Source organism: Neolamprologus multifasciatus, chromosome 9, assembly GCF_963576455.1.
Source record: "Neolamprologus multifasciatus chromosome 9, fNeoMul1.2, whole genome shotgun sequence".
NCBI lineage: Eukaryota > Metazoa > Chordata > Actinopteri > Cichliformes > Cichlidae > Neolamprologus > Neolamprologus multifasciatus.
The window spans coordinates 1,425,140-1,446,207 of NC_140447.1; the positions used below are offsets into that span (position 1 = coordinate 1,425,140).

The window sequence follows — 21,068 nt, forward strand, 5'->3', positions numbered from 1 at the left end:
GATAGGTCTTCACATATCTCGCGCCAAAACTTCTGAACTGGTGGACAGAACCAAAGAGCGTGGATATAATTGTCCGGTGAATTGGTTTGGCAGTGTGAGCAGTTGTTGGTAGACATAAAGCCCATCTTGAACATCCAATGACCTGTATAGTGCACTTATCCGATACCGGTGCCAAAACGGTACTTTTGAAACGGTGCCGGTGCTTAAACGGTGCTCGAACCGGTGCTTAAAGAATAAAGAACACAAACTTCGTCCAAAAACCTCTTGTGTTTTTTTTTTTTCCCAATAATTTTTTTTAAGCAAAATTATAACAAAGTTAGCCCTTTCTGTCAATAAAAAACGTCTTTGGTTGGCAGTGTTGGGAAGGTTACTTTTAAAATGTATTCCATTACAGAATACAGAATACATGCCCCAAAATGTATTCTGTAACGTATTCCGTTACGTTACTCAATGAGAGTAACGTATTCTGAATACTTTGGATTACTTAATATATTATCATGCTGTTTACAACTACATGAATGTACTATTGCTGTGATTTATTACTGTTACTGAAGGTCCGCGGCTCCGAACCGTAGTAAAGGGACCTCTGGCTAATACGGTGGGTTCATGTCGGGCTCGTAGCTGAAAACTAGCTTTACTTTGTTGTCTGGGTCAACTTTGCTAGCGAGAGACAGAGAGAGGCGTTGAAAGGCTGCTCCAACAGAACTTATTGTTTTTGGAGGAAAACACGAACACGGTGTACAGTCGAGTCTTAATAGCTTACTTACAACTGGGCTCATCAGGCTCTCTTCTTGGCTGCAGTGGTTATTATTATATTTACATGCTTCCAGCTCCCGTTTTTGCTCGATGACAGCTCGTACTTTTCCTTTTTCTCCCTCCCTTGCTCACAGACACATAACGTGTATGGCAGTCCATTCTCCCTGCAGCACGGACTACACTGCCTATGATGCTACATTCTTTAGAGCTATACTTGTAGCATTCTGCCTATTAGCTTAGCACAACAACAACAGGCGCTGTCTCACCCAGGAAACACGCAGAGAGAGAGAGAGCGTCACCCTGTAACCATGGCAACCGTAACGCTGCCGCCTGGAACAACAGAACGTAGCTGTCAAACAAAACCCAAACAGTCCTGACCCGCCACAATATGAAACAGGGAAGTACCGCCGTGTAATCCATTTATTTCAACAAAGTAACTGTATTCTAAATACCACCTTTTTAAACGGTAACTGTAACGGAATACAGTTACTCATATTTTGTATTTTAAATACGTAACGGCGGTACATGTATTCCGTTACTCCCCACTGTTGGTTGGAACCAGTGCTTAAACAATTGAAAACAAAAACTTTGTCATGAAACCTGTGATGTTAGCAGTTTTTTTGCAAGAAGATAATCATATCAGCCTTTTCTGGAGCTATACGGCATCGCTCTTGGCTGGTGGCGTGCCCAGCACAAGAGAAAACTCTTTCAGAAGGCGTTGATGAGGCTGGGACACACAAGTATTTTTCTGATAGGGCAGATAAATTGGGGAGTGTATCCCTCTTACTCCACCACCAGGACACAGGGTCTTGTCCAGAGGTAATTCCTGGCAGTCTTTTGTATATTTGAAGCTCCTTCTGTACCTGCTCTGTGATTGAGGGGACTCTACCCGCTTGAGAAGCAGCCTGTTGAAGCTCTCTGTCTTCATCCTCAAACAGCTTTTCTAAGGGTGACTTCTGGACCTTACTTAGCTGAAAAACAACAAAAAAAGATGTGTGAGGTTTGCAAAATAAATAAAGATCACTTTTAGAATGTAGTGGTTGTGTTAGAAAAAATCTGAAAATACATATTTTTCTGGCTTGTCCATGTCAGCATCATCCACCTCGCTGTGTGCTTTGGGGTCCTCAGTGGGAGGCTATGGACACACAGATAGTAAAAGAGCATTCCTTCAACATAGAAACTACATCATGATGCAAAAGGACAAGATTGTACACACACAATGAAAATACCTGTGCAACTGCTGCCTTCTCCAACCTGTCCCAGATGTCGGTAGCTGCCTCACCACCTAGCCTGCCTTTAAAACGTGGGTCCATCATCGTGGCCTCCTTCAGAAATTTCTGAAGGTTTTCATCCTTTAAGTAAAACAAGATATAACATAGGAGCTGATACTGAAAAAAGGTAACCCTATTTTTCATGCGCATTGACATTGTCTGCAAATATCTGATATCCTTTCTGCAGACTACCCCAGACTTTCTCTTTTATTGAAGAGGTGAAAACACTGTCTTCATCACATCGTCTGAAATGTGCCTCCAGCTTGGCCAGGATGGGGATGATTTGGCTGCATGTGGGTGACTTGTCACCTGAGACACACATGGTTGACGTGTACAGGACTTGCATGCACTTAATAAACTCCTCTGCCTTGATTAAATCAGTGTGGGTGAACCTTTCTAGCCTGTTGAAAAATATTCACAATGTTAAAGGTAACTGACGTAATTTAGCTCTTGCAAGTGATGCTCATGTCATTCACCTACTTGTCCTTCTCCATAGGCTTCCTCAGCCGTTGATCCAGAGCAGCTGCCTGGATTGCATCAAACTGCTCCATAAATCTCTCCACCATTAGGAAGAGAGAATTCCAGCGCGTCTTAACGTCAAGAATTACATTATGCTCTGGCAAATCTAAAGCACAGATAGACACAAACATATTTTAAATTTCTATAAAAAAAGGTAATATGAATAACAATACTTCTTGATATGTAACTGCATGTGCTACTTACTCAGGATTCGCTGCTTTTCTCTGAGCACAGTTTTGCTCAAGGATGAACGGATTTTGGCACACCAGCTGGAAACTGCAGGAATGTCACCCTTTGAGCGGCCAGGTTGAGGGTATGAGCAAAGCATCCCACTTTTAAGAAGTCCAATTTTTTCAAAGCAACATCTATGTTGCAGGCATTGTCTACAGTGGCAGCAATTATTTTCCCTCCCAAGTGAAACTGCTCCACAACGCTTGATATTTCTTTAGCGACAACTGGACCTGTTTGTGACTCATAAACTCCTTCAGTGCTAAGCACATTCTGCTTCATTTTGCCTTTGTAGATGTAGTGAACAGTCACTGTGAGGAAATGGTCCTGAGCAATACTGGTCCATCCATCACAGGTGATAGCGACCTTGTTAACCTGTGCCAAATTCTGGATGAGGTTGCTTTTCTCCACGCAATACCAAGCAGATATAAGTGTGTTGGGTAGATCATCCCTGGATGGGGGTTGATACCTCGGATTAAGGGCAGAGGACATCTCCCTGAATTAAAAAAAATAAAAAATATAAAAAGAAAGTGTTTTTGACTTGAAATTTAATTCTTTTTTTTCAGATAAAATAAATAAAACATATAAACCAGCTCCCAGAATAAACAGAAAATACATTTGAATTTTCATTAATTTTTTTCTTCCAGATAAAAAATAAAAACATATAGCTCACCTTTTATTCAAATATAGTTTACTTATAATATTTAGAGAAGACTTACAAAGCTAAGCAGCTATGAACATATTAACCTTTACAGTATTATACAGTCTATTTTTTTATGTCAGAGTAATACAACATTTTTCACCTGAATGATGGTGACTCCACCGTTGAAAATGGATGGAGATCTTTGACCATAAATTTTGTCACTGCCCTATGAATTTCGTCCACTTTTTCTTTCGTCATTTTAGCCTTTTTGGCCAGGGTGAAGGGAGTATCTGCCATCAAACAAGAAGACAGCCACATGTAACTATGACGGTGTTTGCTAGTTCACCTTACATGCATTAATTTAATAACGTTGTTAGCTTACTCAACTTAAATTACACACGTTCTTGGATGTTGATAACTCCGAGAACAGGCACCACACCCGCAATAGATGTGCTCGGTGTGATGTCTTGCTGCAAGTTATCAAATGCGGTGCATTTCTCGGCTTTTAAAAAAACGCTATGCGACGCCATGTGTTTCATTAGATTTGAGGTGTTACCTCCTTTGCACATTATTACCTTTAAGCACTTGTTGCAGGCTGCTGAGTTTATATCTTTTGCTGTGAAGTACAGCCACACTCTCGAGCGCTTCGCCTTCGGCATTTTAGCTCTGCTCTAAAAAAAAAACCGTACGTACCTGGGCCCGCCTACTATCCTTGGAAAGGAAGTGATTGGCTAGATTTCTCAGGGAAAAAAAGCACCGAAATGAAGCACCGAATTGTGCGCAGCTTTTCGGTCTGGTTACTACCATTTATGTCAGAACCGGTTCCACAATGGCACCGGACACCGGTACCCATCCCTAGCCACCTGAATATAATATAATATAATACACCTGTATAGTGCACTCTATGTAGTATTTTGTATTAAATTAATTGAAGACTGGGATTTCTAATTAGATGAAAGGTTTTTAAGCAAATCTGAGACCAGAGGTTTTGGTCTAAGTTAACTGATAAATCCGCTTCCCATTTTGCAATAGGAAGTAATATTGATTCATCTGTTTTAGAAAGCATTCTGTATATTTTGGAAAGTAATTTGGGGGTTTTAAGAGTAAGAAATTGAACCACACTTGGTGGTGTTTGTAGTTCAGCTTGACCCGGTTTAAATTTCTTTTTTACTATGGATTTAATTTGTTGATATTCTAAAAGTCTTTTCTTGTTGATCCCATATTGTGTAACTAGTCTGTCAAATGGAATAAAGTCTGTTCCTTCTAATATATGTTCTACATATTTGATTCCTTTACCACTCCAATCTGAAAAGTTTATCATATTATTGTTTTATAATATGTCAGGGTTGTTCCAGATAGGTGTACGTTTGCATGGGATTAATGAAGACTCTGTTATTTTTAGAAACTCCCACCATGCTGTCAGAGAAGAGCTGATGTTGATGCTTTTAAAGCATTCATGTTGTTTGATGTTTGAGCTGATAAATGGGAGGTCTGAATTTTCTAGATTATTACATAGTGCCTGTTCGACATCTATCCAGGGTGTTTTAACCATCTAGAGATGAACTGAAGCCTGTTGACTAAAAAAGTAATGATTAAAGTTAGGCAGATGTGGATGTGGTGTGGATTTAAAAGTGTGTGCTTTTCTGTTTTTCTGCTGTCCTAACTGACTGTTTGAGGCGGAGCTTGCGTCTAGCTCTTTGACAGGTGGACCCCAGCCCTGTAACAAGACATTATCTGATTTTCCCACAGTTTAGCACAATGATTGAGGTAAGTTTACATATATTTCAGTATTGGCTTATTAATCACGCTACTAACCAGTCACATTGTATTGGGCGTTACTATAAATAGAAGTTGCCATCTGAGCATCCCTGACTCTCTCACCTGTTGCCGTGCTTGTCGCTGCTGCCTCAGCATTGCACTTTTGTTGATTGGTATTTCTCCTGTTTTGCAGAGTGAAGCTTTCCATTGATCACTGATGATTGTGTTTGTAGGTTGTAGCTGCAGAAGCCTCCTGTTGGCCACTTTGTTTGCAAATTGGGCAACGGCGTGTGATCGGTACATTATTTTGAGTTGTGACAATCTTAGCCTTCTATTATTCTCTTTTGCTTTAAATGCTAATTGTATGATGCACTGCAGGAGGTCTGGGCCTGAGTGGGCGGCTATTAGCCTTATAGCGGGACTGCTACTGCTTCTTCGGGTTGCATTTACAGGAGTCCTGCTGCTTTGCCTTTTTGGATTCCTTTTTCTGCCTTGTGTTTATTGCACTTTGTCTCTGTCTTTTCTTTTTGCTTTGTTTTGTCGTCTCACTAGAAGTTGGATGTTTAAGCGGTTGAGCCGTACATGCAATATGTGGAAGTCGGTTAATGTGCATGAATGATTCTGTTGGAGCAGTTGTATGTGTAACAACTTGGAGTAATACTGTGAAGTTATTGGCTCTATATCGAATGTTTAATTTATTTGTTTCTGCATTTGTTTTCTGAATGTTTTGATTTGTAGATTCTAGCTGCAGATCACTGGTGTGTTTCTGCAGAAGAGCCAAATGCACAGAGAGTGTATTTGTTTTTGTTTTTGTTTTTGTTTGAATATATTAATAACTTGTTTCTATTATTCAGAAGCAGAAGGCCTAAAGTGGAGGTGACTGGGTGCCTTGGTGGTGGTGGGACCTTCTGTGTGCTGTGCTTATTTATGCACCCTTGGTCTGAGCTGCACCATAGTGTGTGTGTGTGTGTGTGTGTGTGTGTGTGTGTGTGAAGGTGAGCTGCACATATGAGTTGGTGATTTTTCTCGACCTGTCCTCATCTAGCATCCCATTAACACACTGGTGAGCCATAGCTCTTAATTTTACAGTACATGTACAACTTATTCATGTGGTATTGTGGTATTTTAAATAAACTGTTTGTTTTTACACTGAACTACGTCTCTGTCCTGAGTATAACGGACCTAAGTACCTTCTTGACAATTAGCATAGGCTCAACTCTGTATTCTCTGGGTGAAATTCCCACAGTGGCATTGTGGGGTTTTCATTAAATTGTAAAAGCTTTGAGCTTCTAATTGCAATGCCGGCATTTTAGTGTGTGACAACATTGGTTCTTTGGTCTTTTCCGTATTTACTGTCCACCACCCTGTGCTGCTACATATACAGTCAAACCACTTGGGACAAGCTCCAAGTTAACATAATGTCACTGTATAAGCACTCTATAAGTGTCCACTGTGTAAGCAGGATCACTTGATCACTGTCATTTGGGCTTTTAGTGAGAGGATACATCATACAGCTTTACAGCAATGCAAGAAGATGAATGAATGACATGAAAATTTCATCTAATGATCTTGTTTACTTAATTGTTAAAAGTCAGAATTGGGATTTAAATTATAATTCAATCCATTTCCCAGCCCTGTTATTGATTAATGCTGTAGCACTATGAAAAATTACACTTGTCAATTTTAGTGTTACAACAGTAAACTGTGTGGTTGGTTTTGGGGGATTTTGTGATGGATTATGTCTTGCAGACATTGTAGATCTGGGTCTGGCCACCTTGAGTATGTCATAAGTTTGTTTCTTGATTAGTCGGAGAACAGAACCTGAGAATAGTAGAGTTACACTGTGCAACATAAATACAGAGAACGTTACTGCTGAGTGCCTGAAACACAATGCATGATGCTGACAGATTAAGACAAACTAGACCAAATTCTTTGGTAATATTGTGTTATAATAACCCATTTAACACAATTTTCAGAAAACGGTACCTCTGACTTTTCCACCTTGGTCTTATGCTATCACTTTGAAAATTTTGTCAACTCAACAAGTCAAATCAGAGTTGACGGAGCGACTAAACCCAGCAAATATTTGGCTCATCTTCTTGAATCTGAATCAGGACATAGTCATAGCCAAGTTTTTGTTAGAAAATAGAGATTAAATTAACAGAAATATTAACAATTCTTTGAAAACGGTCTATTGGATTGCTATACAGCTATGAATCAGAATCAGATAAACTGCAAGATGTACTTGAAGAAATATAACTGTTTTTCGAGGATTTAAATCTACCTATTTTCTCAGTTGCTCAAATCAAATTCGCCCATTACTAAGATAGGGGCACTTTTAGCTCTTCAAAGTCTTCAGTCAGGCAAATCACTGGAGTGACTTAGTGACTCCAGTCACTAATAAATGACTGGAGAGTCAAAAGTGCCTTGTCTGTGAGTTATAGTTACACTGCTTGAAGGTTGAAGGTTCATGAATACTATTAACCCTCTCAGGCTCAAATTAAACTTTTTGTTGCTAATGCACAACCAAGTCCTGCAGTGGTACTTCTGAGTAAAAAAAAAACTCATAAAATATGTATGTGGGGTAATCAGGTTGTTAGTTGCAACTGTTGCAAATCGGCAACGCCTGCCTCAAGAGTAGGGATGGGTACCGGTATCCGGTGCCATGATGGCACTGGTTCTGACATAAACGGTAGTAACCAGACCGAAAAGCAGCGCACATTTCGGTGCTTTATTTCGGTGCTTTTTTTTCCTGAGCTGTGATACACTTTCTTCTTCCTTACATTTGTATTGGCGGTTGGCAAACAACTGAAAGGTGCATTACCGCCACCAACTGGTATGGAATGATACACTTTAGATTCTAGCCAATCATTTTACGTTTCCGAGGATAGTAGGCGGGCCCAGGTGCGTACGTTCTTTTAGAGCAGAGCTACAGATTAAAAATGCCCAAGGCGAAGCGGTCAAAAGTCTGGTTGTACTTCACAGCAAAAGATGCAAACTCAGCAGCTGCAACAAGTGCTTTAAGCTGATACTGTGATACTGTCAAAGGAAGTAACACCTCAAATCTGATGAAACACCTGGCGACCCATAGCGTTTTTTTTAAAAGCCGAGAAATGCGCCGTATTTGATAAATTGTTGCGAGACCTCACACCGAGCACATCTACTGCGGGTGTGGTGCCTGTTATCGGACCCGGAGTTAGCAACATCCCCCAAAAACCCGAAGAGGAGAGTCCTGGCCCCTAGCCATCCCAGTGTAGCAGAAATGATGAGGATGATGATGCAGCAGCAACTGTTCTTCTCTGCGTGAGTAGCTTAATGTTGTTCGTGTGTAATTTACGTTGAGTAGGCTAACCACGTTATTACATTAATGCATGTAAGGTGAACTTGCAAACATCATCATAGCTACATGCTGCTGTCTTCTTGTTTGATGGCAGATACTTCCTTCACCCTGGCCAAAAAGGCTAAAATGACCAAAGAAAAAGTGGAAAACAGTTAAACATGAGAGGTTTTTGGACAAAGTTTGTGTTTTTTCCATTGTTTAAGCTGCTTCCAGCCAAGAGTGATACCATATATGCCCCATAGCTGCAGAAAAGGCTAACATTGTTATCTTAAAAAAAAAAAAAACAGCTGAACATGAGAGGTTTTTGGACCACTTTTGTGTTTTCCATTCTTTAAGCACCGGTTTGAGCACCGTTTAAGCACCGGCACCGTTTCAAAAGTACCGGTTTGGCACCGGTATCGGATAAAACCTAAACGATACCCATCCCTACTCAAGAGGGTTAATAATTATTAATTATTATGATTATTCTTTGTCATATGCAAAACACTAACAGTGGTCATTTCTTCCGATATGGTAAAGATCTTTGATCATGCTGAGTGGAAATACATGTTTATGTTTTGTATTCATTTGTTTTGGGAGAAAACTTTATTAAATGGGTTAAACTCTTGTACATCAACTCTTCAGCATTCATCACTAATGGGCTTGTTGTGAAACTGCTTTCACCTCCACTGCTCAACCTTGCAAGGCCGCACTCTTATTCCTCCCTTTTTGTCATGTTCTAACTATGTGAGCTCTTTATTTGTGGACCCAAAGAAGAGAGACAGAAGCCAACGGTCAAAGAAAAAATGTAATGCCTACTGAGCAAAAGACTAGGAAACACTCGGATATAAATTTGTTCGACACCAAACTGAAGTAGGGTACCTGCAGCTCTAAGGAACAACGAACAGAGGGAGAGACGGAGGCAATATATAGACACACCAAATAATGATAATTCTGCAAGAACGGTAGTAATGGCAAAGATGTCATTCCTTTAAGAAGTTAAGTTGTTAATTTTTTATCAATTTTTTCTAGTTTGACGTAAGATTTGACAAAAAAAGTATTGCAAATTCATTTCAGGGGTTTTATTAGTTTTATAGCATTTTTAGACCGCTTCATTACAGATAAAAACGTTAAAATGCACATTAGAATAAACTAATCAAAGGGTATAATAAATAACTTTAGGAATGGATACAAATTCATTTTGCAGAAACAGGCTTACATTTTAAAAGCTTCTCCCCTGGACGTGTGCTTGCTCACAGGGATTTGTGTGATTGTTGGAGCTTCTCTGTGCTGCGGGCTCTTTACTTTACAAGATTAAGTGCCTTGAGGTGATTGCTGTTGTGATTTGGCACTATATGCATAAAACTGCATTTTTGGAGGAATCTCTTTAAAAACTGAGCACTGATCTAGGGAAAGGGAAAATATTGTATCTTTTATATCTTGGAAAAATGACAAGACTGACCACTAAAACAAAATTCTTATGGAATACTTTCCTCTGGACCAGCTTACTTCATTCCTCAAGAGTTTAAACAAATTTGGGCTCCAATATCTTTGTTTTGCATTGGTGACTGAAAAAAATACAGCACCAATACAGCCTTGTATTTATCATACTTAGCTATAAAACAGTAGTTTATTCCATTAAATATCTGTCTTTAAACTTTATTCTCTAATTTCCAGGTTGGTTAGGTTACATATTTTGATAGTTTTTGTGGTTTCACTATTTCCTAAATTGATATGTTAATAAAAAGTTTCTATTCTTTATTAGTTCTTTTGGGTATTTTAATGTTTTTCATCATTTCGTTAGAAGAGGAAATTAAACCTGGTTAGGAATGCTAGTTTTCTTTTTGTCTGTATTGCTATTCAACACAATTGGATTGGAAGCGGTCATTATTTCTAAAAACCTCCAAGGAGAGGCATCCAGGAGGCATTTTAATCAGATGCCCTAACCACTTCAAGTGGCTCCTCTCCACACAACAGAGCAGTACCTCTCCTCCAAGATCTTTCTGGATGTGCTCCTCACCCCGCCTCTAAAGCTGAGCCAAGTCCCCGTCCAGGGAAATTCATTTCAGTCCCCTTTATTCAATTCTTTCAGTCATTACCCGGATTTCATTACCACAGGTGAGAGTTGGAATGTAGATTGACTCGTAAATTGAAAGCTTTGACCTTCAGTTCACCTTTTTTTCACCACAATAGTTTAATATGACACCCGCATTACGGCTATACCACACCAATCTACTGGTTCAACTCGTGCCTTCCTGTCACTTGTGCATACAAGTACCTATATAAATACTATACTATATCAAAGATAATTAATAAAAAACATTACTTGTAGTTGTTTGTTTTTTTATCTATAAGGTGCAGACTCTTTTGGCACAGTTGATATAGATAAACAACCAATATGTGGTTGACGTGAAGTATTCTATAAATTGCAATATCGTTGCTATAGCAGCACCTTGCGTTTACATTCCCTAGAGCTCACAATAACAAGACTAGTATGAGGATGTCTAGCAGCAAGAGCAGTGTGAACCTCAGAATGAAAATTGAATTGAACAGGAAATTACTTCACCGAAAACCACCCATAAGGTGCAAAAAAAGAAACAACAACCTTGTTCCACCACTTAAAACAAAAGAACACCACAGAATACAACCAGACTTTGAAGGAGGGGATACTACCAGCTCGTCATGTGGCCAAAATATAAAGAAATGATTCCACCAAGCGTTGCTGGAATAGTCATCGAGTGCACTTAACTGCAGTCCATGTTACAGGAAGCACTAGAAAGATGGAAATTGCAGGCATAGTGGTAAAGCAGAGTTTTAGGCAGCAGCTTATAAAGCTCAAGATACAACATCCCAGTTAGATAATATGTTTGCATCCAGGCTCCGAACAAGTTTTTAATCATTGTTAAACTAAAGGGTTAAGCAGTTATTTCAAATTTTTCAGGGAAAACACTACTTGGGTACTGGCATGGCGAAGGACACTGTCTATGGACACGCACACACATACATATACTGATACTGATAAGCACTCACTGACACATCACCCTCCCTACCCCGGATCCAACGCCACCTCCAACGCTTACCTCCCCTCTGATGTGGACATCGGGTCAGCTGGAGGCGCAGTCAAAGATTGCAGCGGTCCCAGATCAGATGTACACACTGGAACTCTTTCCCATGTTGCTGTCTGTGTTTATTGTGCTATGGTATGTTGATATCTGTGCATTCCTGTATTATCCTTTTGTGTTGCACATTTCGATGTTTTTTTCCTCGCTACCTAGCCTGACCTGTCTCCCCAATGTGATGTTTGTGTATTTTATGTACGGTCGGCAAGGTCTGTCATCTCGGTTGTGGGCAAAAGACCTGCAACTGACAAATAAAGGCTATCTCATCCCATCTCATCATTTCAGTGGATTCACATTTCCAGTTAGGATATTATTGAAATATTGTCAAAATTTTTTAGGCTATATCGCCCACCCTTACTAGACAGCTCAACAACAAAAAGCACAGAAGACAACCAGAGTATATCATTGCACAAGTCTTTCCTTGATTGAGAAGAAAAACAACGTTGACATAATAACATTTAAATGAATAACACTGTCAGATAGATAGGAATATATAATGAGTATACATGCAGAGAGTGTATAAACACTGTGCAGGCCACGGGTTTCACACGAAAGAAGATCTGAACCAGTTTAAGGGGCAGTCGATGATAAGTAGTCATTGTCTACAAACAGTGTTGGGGAGTAACGGAATACATGTACCGCCGTTACGTATTTAAAATACAAAATATTAGTAAGTGTATTCCGTTACAGTTACCGTTTAAAAAGGTGGTATTTAGAATACAGTTACTTTGTTGAAATAAATGGATTACACGGCGGTACTTTCCTGTTTCATATTGTGGCGGGTCAGGACTGTTTCGTTTTGTTTGACAGCTACGTTCTGTTCCAGGCGGCAGCGTTGCGGTTGCCATGGTTACAGGGTGACGCTCTTGCTCTGCGTGTTTCCTGGGTGAGAGAGGCCTTTTTGTTGTTGTGCTAAGCTAATAAGCAGAATGCAGAATGTAGCATCATGGGCAAAGTTGACCCAGACAACAAAGTAAAGCTATTTTTCGGCTACGAGCCGACACAGAACCCACCGTATTAGCCAGAGGTCCCTTTACTACGGTTCGGAGCCGCGGACCTTCAGTAACAGTAATAAATCACAGCAATAGTACATTCATGTAGTTGTAAAGAACATGATAATATATTAAGTAATCCAAAGTATTCAGAATACGTTACTCTCATTGAGTAACGTAACGGAATACGTTACAGAATACATTTTGGGGCATGTATTCTGTAATCTGTAATGGAATACATTTTAAAAGTAACCTTCCCAACACTGTCTATAAAGAATTTCCATCCAAGCTTTTTTTTTTTATTAACATTCCTTATATAATGTTGTATTTAAAATTCCTAACTCCTAAACAGTTGATGCAATATTTGTTATTACAAATACCTTAAATTAAAGTATAAATCTTCAATCACATCTTGATGGGGTTTTTTTAATGTGGTGTTGTCAAGATGACAAAATAAATTCATTATTGTCCACAAGTCTCGTCTGCCGTTCCATTTCTCTGAACTGACATTATATCTTCGGGGAGCTAGGCTTGAAAAAAGCAACCTAAATAGAGCTGTCAAGTGTCTTTTTCATTAAAGTGAATTTAGCATGATTAGATAAATTGATGTGATCACCGCTGCACTGCCAGACTGCATCCTGTGACTTTCTTAATCAGCCTGCAGAGCTGTAGCCTTTTTACGGTCATTAGATGCTTGTAATCATCAGGCTGCATTTGTCTCAGAAGGACGGAGCATGTTCTTTTGAAGTGTGACTGCTACATTCCTCTGCTCAGTCGGCTTAAATGTGGCATGTGCAGCATCCACCAGCCCTGTCATGACTTCATTAATCCTAACTGGAACAGTCACTAGTTAGTTTACTGAAACCGAACTAAAGCAGAGTCACTCTTAATGAAGTGAGACTTTCATCAATAGGACTCCTGCTTCCCCCCCAGCCTCTTGCTCCATGAAATACCCCCCAGGTAGCTGCTCCTGACAGCTGCTCCCTTGTTTGAACATCAATTTCATTTTCAGCACTCCTTTGCCCCTGCCTCACCAAATCCCACAACAATTATAACAGATAAAGTGTTCTGAGGGGGAATGCTGCTAATGAAATGTGGCCTTTAGGGCCACTCATTCACAGTTGTGTGCCAGTGCTCTAGAATTGCTTCAGGCTAATAGTGTGTCACCAGCTTACAGTGCTGTCAACATCCACAGGACTTTGTGTTAACCTTCGTGGGGAAAAAACAAACAAACCTTTGAGCATTTTTCATTTCACAAAGGGGGATCCTTCTTTTTACCAGTGATTTTAGGATTTTATTGGATTCTCATCGACATAGACGCAAGTGCAATCTAAACTTTGAAGAGCTTGGAAAGAAAAGCGTCTGGACTTCTTTAAGTTGCTTGAAGACGTTTCCCCCCTCAGCCGAGAAACTTCTTCAGTTCTAGGATCAAATGGTGGCGAGTCCCAGATCTGGTACCTGTGACTGGGGACTCTCCACCATTTGACTCAGAGTCACCGACTATCAATAACATTATTTTTAAAAAAAGAAGAAAAAAAAAGAGATAATACTTATATAGCAAAGGCAGGCCCTGCACACACAACTCATTATACAATCAATCAATCTAGGCTTTCCCTTAGCAATAGGGTAAGTAGCTCAGTCATGCGAGACAGACTTTGAGTATAGCCACTGCCAGTGTTGGTCAAGTTACTTGAAAAAAGTAATCAGTAACTAATTACTGATTACTTCCCCAAAAAAGTAATCCAGTTACTTTACTGATTACTTATTTTCAAAAGTAATTAATTACTTAGTTACTTAGTTACTTTTTAAAAACACGATTTACTGAATGGCTGAATAGGTGATTAGTATTAGTTTTAATCTTTTAACTTTATGCATCAAGCAAAAATTTAATTATATGCAACATTCTCTGACTGGAAGAAATTTGTTTAATATTTAAACCTATTTTCTGCACATTCCAGCACATAATATTATTATTTTTTGTGTGTTTACACTCAGTCTTTCAAATAGATGCAAGTAAAACACAGCAGAAAATAAATAAAGTCAAAGACTAGCAGTCCTGTTGCTCTATTTTCACCTGTAAAGCAGGAGTGGGGTAGGCGGAGGTTTACCCTGTTGCAGGTGTGCAGCGGTCAGTGGAAGAATCCGCGAGTTTCTCTGTGAGTTTCCCATTAAGTCGTAGCTACTCGGTGCTTGTTTAGGGTTTTTTTTTCGCTGTAAATAGAAGTTTTCTTCCCACGCACAATGGACACTAATGTTTTTGTCACTTTTTATGGAATCAAACTCAAAGTAAGGTCAGTACTTCCACGTTTTAACCCTTTAAGACCTACCATAGAACCGAGGCCGCCAGAGCTTATATTATATTTTTACATGCTGTGGAGCCATTTTTGGGAGCATTTCAAGTTGCTATACATCAATACAACCATTACAGCCTAAATTTTAATAATATGTCTGCATTAAGTGCATAGTAATTACATAAATTGCAAAAAAGTGCAATAAACTACAAAAAAATTGAAAATCATTTTTGTTTTTTAACATATATTTCTAGTTAGAGAAATTTAAGAGGCTTATCCCTCAAAACTGTAAATACAAAAAAGTTGCACAAAATAGTTTCCCACCACAGGAAATTTATTTTGAGTGTCTTCATAGTTTTATTTTTGAAATACACCAATTTTTATACACTGCAGGAAAAACGAAAATAAATATTATAGTGCAAATTTGCTAAAAAGCAGCATATGCATCAAAATAAACTATTTCCAGCAGTGCAATATGAGTCCTAAGCATCCCAGAAATGACACACAAAGTCATAAAGTCAAAGATAACTTTTAAAAACACCAGTATAGGCTCATGAGGCCTTGATGGTAAAAAACTACATTTCCGCGAAAATGACGTCACTTCCGGTTTCAGGCAGGTCATGGTGGACATGCGATAGTTCGCGCTGATGGACGTAGGAAGTGTTACAAACAGCCGATCGGATCGGCAAAGTGTGTTTCTGGAATATTATGTTTTTGTTGCTGCAAGTGCTTTTTATGCAGTTTTTGCAAAACTATATGTGGAAGGAAACTGTGACCGAGGACAAGCTGATGGCATAAGATGTAAGTACAACTCCTCCGGTTTCATATGCAAAAAAAATTATTGTGCTAGCTTACACGGTTGCAGTTCTACCGGGATTTAAAAATAGTTACGCAAAACGGAGCGTGCCCGCTCTGACCGGTTTTAAAGGGTTAAACGCTGCACGCTCACATTCTCTGCCGCACTCGATATATTGTCCGTTGTTGATCTGCACACAGCTGTTGTCACGAACGTCGCACTTCCTTACGTCACTGTCATGAGACATTCTAGCAAAAAATCACAGTTTTAGTAACACAGTAACGCAGCGTTCCAACGGGAAAGTAACGGTAATCTAATTACCGTTTTTGCATTAGTAATCCCTTACTTTACTCGTTACTTGAAAAAAGTAATCGGATTACAGTAACGCATTACAAGTTACAAGTAATGCGTTACTGCCCATCTCTGGCCACTGCTTTTCACATCAAAAGGAGCCAGTTGTGGTGGTTCATCTACTAGAATGCCTCCTGGATGCCTCCTAGGTGAGGAATTCCAGGCATCTCCCTGGTAGGACATTACCAGGGAGACGCCTCGGGACAAACCTACTTTAGGACTTGCTGAGATTGGTGGAGCATGCAGTTAGCTTCTTTAGCCAGTAGGTGTAAATCATTTCACAGCCTGATGCTAACCAACTCTTCATACTTTAGACTCTTTCTTGTCTGTCATTGTGATGGTCCTGTTCAAGGAAGCTGCTGTGGTCTGTTCTTAGATCCACTTGCAACTGAGCATTGCTGTTTTATGTTGTGCCCTTCTCCCATATGCTCTTGCAGTATTGCTCTGTTTCAGCCTTGGTGTTGGTGTCCTAATATTTTTGCCTTGCATCTGAGAACAGTGGAAAACAGCTGCTTTATTCTCCTGGAAACCCAGAAGACACAGAGAGGAAAAAAAGGTTCCAGACCCAGAATGTTCCTCATGATATAGAATTATACTTGTTACAATGTAGTAAGTATTTACATCCTTCCATCCATCCACTTCTCTTTTTCAGGGGGCACTGGAGCCTATCCCAGCTGTCATAGGGCAAGCAGCAGGGTACATCCTGGACAGGTGGCCAGTCTGTCACAGAGTTAACACATAGAGACAGACAACCATTGACTCACATTCACACCTATAGGCAATTTAGATTAATCAAACAAGCAATCAAGCAAACTCCACACAGAAAGACCCCGACCTGAAGGTGGACTTGAATTCAGGACCTTCTTCCTGTGCAGCAACAGTGCTAACCACCGTGCCACCATGCCGCCTATTTTACATCATTACTTCTTGATATTACCCGTTACAGTGTAAAGGAAAAGGTGCAAATGTGTTCCTTTTACTGCACTTATTTACCTTTTTTTAATGTCATTTTTCAACAATTGACGTCAACAGCACAGCACGGACAAATGCACCGTATAACCTCACTTTCTCACTCGATACATCCCAATACCAAAAACAAATACTCTTAATTATGACCTGAAGTTTTGGTTTTTCACAGAGAAATGTTTCTTACTGAAGCTGTGTAAGTGAAAGCTTTTATTAAACTCAAAGTGTTCAGATTCAAATCATGAGGAAATAAGAGAAATGAAATGCGTTCCTGTCCTATTTACAACCTTGCTTATACTCCAACAGCAATTTCTATTCATTCTGATGTTCAACAGGCACCTTAAGGCAGCATTGAAATTTTTCGTTTATAAATCTGAGATTTACTTGTACAAAAGTCTGCATGTCACTGCCAGTTCAGTAGGAAATATTAAATGAACATCGCTCTGACTGCAGCAGTAAGAGTGATGCATTGGTGACAGTCATGTACTGCTCAGGATATGTGATTTTCAGTCAAGTATTTGGAGCAGTATGGCTGCACTAACCCTCAGAATAACTCCCCCCATGTAGTCCAGCCCCCCTGCGGCTCTGACAAACCTGTACTTTAACAACTAAGCTAAACCCACAGTTCTGCAGCAGTCTCTTGGAGATTGTGTTTTTTTTCTGTTCCCAGCATTTCAAAAAAAACTGCTGTTAGAAAAAAAATGCTGTAAATATCCGTTAGAGTGATTGTTCACAAGTTCAAAATCCCTTTTCCTTTTGCTGCCATTACGGATTTTAATGAATAGCCCCTCATCTCATTACCACAACAAAATGTCATTACTGCATGAATGTGTTATTTACTTCCAATTATGTATTTGTCTTTGCAAAATCAGACTTTTTAATTAGCGCCCCCCTGTGATCAGGTCATTTTGTAATGTGAAAACCTTATTAGGCATAAATACATTTGCAGAGACAGGTTGCTGACTGAAACAGCTTTTTTTTCTGACAGGAAAAAATCACAGTGAATGTAGCATTAGCGTTCAGAATGAGGACTGATTAAGAGCAATCCATTTAAACAATTCATATGTGATATTTAAGGAAACGAATAAAAACAGAAGAAACGATATTTTCAGATTTCATGTGCTGAAGGGCAATCAGAGCAATGTTTTTGAAAACTAGTGCTCTGTAGTATAAATGGTAAATCGTTTACCAGTGGAAAAATGATTATGGGCAGACACTATAGACAAATTACCAAGAAAGCATTTTATTGGTGGAGCAACTTTGTTTGGCACCCAGAGGGTTTTCAGAATGTGTCTCTTAAGTGTTTTTAAATATTATTCAAAAGCCTTCCTTTGGATGAAAACTGCATATATGAAAACTGCCATTAAGGCTTTGCATAAGGCCATAGACTGTGGGCATTTATAGCTGTCATATTTGCAGGGAGATAGAAGGACCTATTGCAGTGTATGAGTATTTAACATGTTTATTTACAAACTGTGAATATCTGACAGTAGAATCAAACTGGTAAATGCAGAATGCAGAGATAAATGGACACACAATGAATCTACCTGGGCCTGAAGGGGAGGGAGAGCCCAAAAGGCATAAACCCGGGGTTTTTCTAAGTGGGGGGACACAAAGAACACACATGTTGGTAGATTCAACTGCAATAAAACTCAATGATCTGTCAAACGTAGTGAGCAAAGGTCTTAAATATTGCGGAGGATGAAAGACTGGGCAGCAGGTGTGTGTCATACCTCTGCTGGTACTCCCAGCCTGGTGGCTGCAGGTAAGAGAGACTGACAGAAAGAGAGGTAGAGCAAGAAGAAGACAAATGAAGGAAAAAGGGACCACAGGAGAGGGGGGACCTCGAGATTATGGAGAACATGAGACAGTTTCTGCATAGATGTAAGTGCTGAATGAGGTGTCATGTAACAGAAATGATTCCCCGTGGATCGTGGTATATATACATGCAGTTTCCTGCACACAGCTGGGGTCCGGAGAGAGGCAGTATGCTGGGTCCAGGTGGCTCTTAGGATCCCCAGGGCAAGAATGCACAGATGGAAATGGAGATGTGATGATGGCTCAAACCTCACTGAATTAAACACATGGACAGCTTTACTTGCCAAGAACTTAATCAGCCGAAGATGAAGTCTTGGGGACAAAGTTGCACATTTGGCATACTCTAGGGTTTTTACTGGTACTTTGTTGTGTTCCATCAATATTCAGTGAGTTGGAGAGCTGAAAGAAATTGTGCGTCAGGTAATTAGAAGCCAAAAGCATCAAATATGGCTTTGTAACATGAAAGCATGAATCGGCAATTCTTAAACTTAAAATATTGATGTAAGATATCAAGGTTACATACAGTGTTAACCAGTCAGCATGTCAACATCTTCACAATGACAAATACAAGGATACTGAAGCCGTCATGGTCCCTCAGTCCTCGCTGGACAGTCTACCATTTGCCATCCTTCCCTCCTCTCTTCTATCTTCTATCTGTGTGTGTGTGTGTGTGTGGCAAGGTGTTTCTGCGCAGTGTACCAGGGGCACGGAGAAAGGTTGTCGTACCATAGGCACCAGGAGTGTGTGTGTACCATGTTTAGACATCTTTGTGAGGACCAAACATTGGAATGCTACTATACTTGTGGGGATCAAAAGTACCTTAAAATGCCCTAGGTTTAGGGAAACCATTAGGTCCTCACTACAATATGAAAACAAGTGCGTGTGTGTATGTGTGTGTGTGTGTGTATTTTGGGGTTGTTTGTGCAGGGATGGGACTCATCCCAGGTCCCTGCCCTCATCCTCCACACACATGTTTGTGATCCCACACCTGTTTCTAATGTACTTAAGGGAATTTCCGATCATCATTCTTCTCTGGATTGTTGAACAAACTACGGTTAGTAAAGCCCCCACTCCTTCAACCCTGGTACTCTGCTTGTCCCTAAGAGCAAACATACCTGTGCTTCCTTGTGCACAGAGCCCTGTGGAAAACCTGTTGTGGCATGTGGTGGGCAGTGCTTTTTATTTGTTAGAGAGGCTCTGTAAAAACACTTAGACAAACTTGCCTTGTGGAGTCTGGACTATAACTAGCCTCGCTCTTGTGTTTGAGAGTGTGCAGCATTTACTGAAAATAAACTCACCTGAACCTGTGAGTCCTGCTGGTTGAATCCACCTGTCGCACAATTTCTGTGGCAGATATTTTGCAGATATATTATCAGATATTGTCAGTAACTACTATGACTCCTATGTAAGCCTGCACGAGTCTCTTGTCATCTAAAACAGCGGTCCCCAACCCGGTACCGGTCCGTGAGTCGTTTGGTACCGGGCCGCGAGAGTTGAGGCTCAGGTGTGAAATGTATAGTTTTTGGGGTTTTTATCGGTTTTCAGCGTTATTTTGTTATCGTTTTTATCGTTTACTCAGTTTTCCTGGGTCTTTTCACGTGTGTTATGAATAAATCTTCTTTTTTTCGGTACCGGTACTAGTTTTATTTTGTTGTATTTATCCGCGACACCTTAAAGGCCGGTCCATGAAAATATTGTCGGGCATAAACTGGTCCGTGGCGCAAAAAAGGTTAGAGACCGCTCATCTAAAAGATGATTTCCAATGTAGATTACATTTAAAATCTGTTTCTGACAAAAGATTCAAGTAGATTATTTTAAAGATAGAGGCCCATTTGGAGTTTACCTCATCCCATAGCCTCACCCACTGTTCACACCATGTTGATGGTTCTACTTCAGGTCACAGTAAAAGTGACTGGGTTTCAGACTAATACAAATGTCTGACAGCATGATGGATAGGATCCCCTCAGAGACAGATGCATGCCCAAGATGTAACACAAATCTAGTACAAGGAGAAGACACTCTCTGAAATCTCATGGGAGGTGGGGTTAAAGTGAGTGAGTTTAAGAGTCAACTGGGAAGAAAATGGAGGACCAGACAAGCTGAACATAAAGATAATGTTTTAAGTTGTAGCAACACAATGATGCACTACTCTTTCAGTGAAGGAGTGTCATGTGGGATGACTTTGAAGCCAGTCCACAGTAGTTTGTGATATCATCCTCCCTGAGTCATAAACAAATGAAA

General features: G+C 39.9%; 1 pseudogene across 1 annotated transcript in view; it reads right to left on the reverse strand.

Annotated features, from left to right (window-relative positions):
- Positions 1-1,591: 1,591 nt before the first annotated feature.
- The window catches only part of LOC146510749 (uncharacterized), a 37,000-nt pseudogene continuing 17,523 nt past the window's right edge, over positions 1,592-21,068 (reverse strand). Inside the window, exons 3-5 of the transcript XR_014876159.1 lie at positions 2,751-3,270; positions 2,508-2,652; positions 1,592-2,428 (exon numbers count right to left, since the gene is read on the reverse strand). The product of XR_014876159.1 is annotated as an uncharacterized LOC146510749 (transcript). The remainder of the gene's footprint in view (positions 2,429-2,507; positions 2,653-2,750; positions 3,271-21,068) is intronic.